The following is a 2,500-nucleotide window of genomic DNA, read 5'->3' as shown; positions in this document are numbered from 1 at the left end:
GTGTGATGTACAGAGAATTTATTCTTGTCATGTTATGCATGCAATACAGATCTGTTGCAACTAAAATGAATAATAAAACCACAGACGATCGTAGTTTTATCACTGACTCACCCATTCAGCTCTCTCTCTCTCATATATATATATATATATATATATATATATATATATATATATATATATATACATACATATATGTGTGTGTGTGTGTGTGTGTGTGTACATATATCATGTGTGTGCACACATGATATATGTACACACACACACACACATACACACACACACACACACACACACACACACAAATACACACACACAGACACACACACGCACACACACACACACACACTCAACACACACACACACACACACACACACACACACACACAGATACACACACACAGTCACACACACACACACACAGACACACACACACACACACACACACACACACACACACACACACACACACATACATACACACACACACACATACACACACACACACACACACACACACACACACACAATTATTATTTAAAAAAATAAATATTTTGTTTTATACCACACATATATAATATGTGAGTATACTACCACAAGGTATCAGATTACCTGAACACAAGGAATACAAGTATCAAGATTATTACCTGAACAAGTTCAAATTTCGATATCTTTCTATTGGAAAAAAAGTTATCAGTGCTGGAATATTCCTTTCTCTTTCTTGCGCCAGTTGCAATGATGCAGGACAGCCAGTCAGTACAAAGAATAATAATAAATGCATGTAGAGTAGATATTCTCCCGACATCCATGTTATTGTGTAAACTAAATGAAACATTTAAACTAACCAAAAAGCTCGTTCAGAAATACGTACATTGGGCTCACAGAAATGCATTTAGAATGTTTTTTCTCTTGTGGTTTTTAATTACTGTAATTATTTCCTTGGCGAATGTTCACCTTTAATATTTACCTCTTGTTTAAAAGGCATGGAAATTCTGTTTTATTAGACGTCGAAGGAACATCGAAGTTGAAAAGGAAACTGATCTATTTGATGACACCCAACCACAGACATTTGTACATTTTTTTATGTATATGCCTGTATCATTATCTATATTTTTATATTGATTCATTTGTCTAAATATCTGACTATCTACTTATTGATCTATCCATCTATCTATAATGATCTACCTATCTACTGATCTACTTGTATATATATATATTGATGTATCTACTTATCTACCTCTCTATCACAGAATTGAGTACAACATTTTTACCTTCACCGTTCACGATCTCTCATTCACCATTCGCCGCCGGACCACCGACCCTGATGCATTTTTTTTCCAGGGCCGGCCTCGTGCACTCTAGGGGAATCGCGAAATAAACAAGACTTCCGAAAACTTTCAACTGCACGCGGGCGACGGAAGGCAGGGCAGGACTATACCGCTTGCAAGCCCAGGTCCCAACCCCATTTATTGCAACCCCCACTCTCCCCACCCCGATGCAATCTTTCTCCACCTTTCTTTTCCCATTTTAACCCTCTCCATCTTTCCCTCCCTCTAATGCATTCTTCCCTTCACTGACTCCTTACAAACAACCCCCGATGCAGTGCCCCTCCCAACTCCCTCCTCCCCAACTATTCCATCTCTCCCTTCATTTTTCCTTCTCCCTCTACGCCCCTTCCTCTCCTCCCTTCCCCATTTCCCTTTTTCGTCTCCCCCAACCTTCTCCCACCTCCTTCGCCGCTGTCCATCGTCAAGACTCAAGTCCTGTCCACTTCGTCCATCTTCCTCGAAGTCTTAAAACAGGATTTACTCGCCCGTCTCTTCCTGTTGGAATATCCGATCCCAGTTTGGCACAGATCAGGGTCGTGAAGACTGTCTCTGCTGAGATATTGGCCCTCATCCTGGGGGTACACACTCCGGGCGCCTGTGTGCTTGCTTGCGTTGCTTTATGTGCTTGGATGTGTCTGTCTGTGTCGTGCTGGTTGTGCTCGGTGTGTGCGTTTTGGTGCGTTGAATATTTATGCTCCGGTCTCTCTCTCTCTCTCTCTCTTCTTTAGGGTAAGTGTCTTTTTTAATGGTCTGATTTATATCCCTGGCAGCATATTTTTCTTGTTTGTTTTGGTTATTGTATTTTATTTTTTTTTAAATGAATATATCTATTTGTCAGCGTGTTTACTTTGATTGCTGGTGTAGCTCGGAATGAGTGGGAACGCAACGAAGCGCTTTGTATAGGTTTACATGTTAAAAACAACTATAGCGTTTGTTTATTCATCGCTGTTTCAAATGCGAATCTCGCCTCTTCCAACAACCAAGTGTTTACCAAGAGCATTTCTACCTGGTAATGCGACCTCGTTGTATGAAGAAAAAGGAAGAAAGAAAACCATTTTTGCAATTGCTACACATCCCCTCTTTGGGTATTTCTGCCAACACTGCATCTTCCCCTCGTTAACTCAACCAATACCACCGCCGACTCTGCCAACAAAACGTCTATCCCTTGCCAACGT

This window comes from Penaeus chinensis, chromosome 12 (genome assembly GCF_019202785.1).
Source record: "Penaeus chinensis breed Huanghai No. 1 chromosome 12, ASM1920278v2, whole genome shotgun sequence".
NCBI lineage: Eukaryota > Metazoa > Arthropoda > Malacostraca > Decapoda > Penaeidae > Penaeus > Penaeus chinensis.
This window is presented reverse-complemented; position numbering follows the sequence as displayed.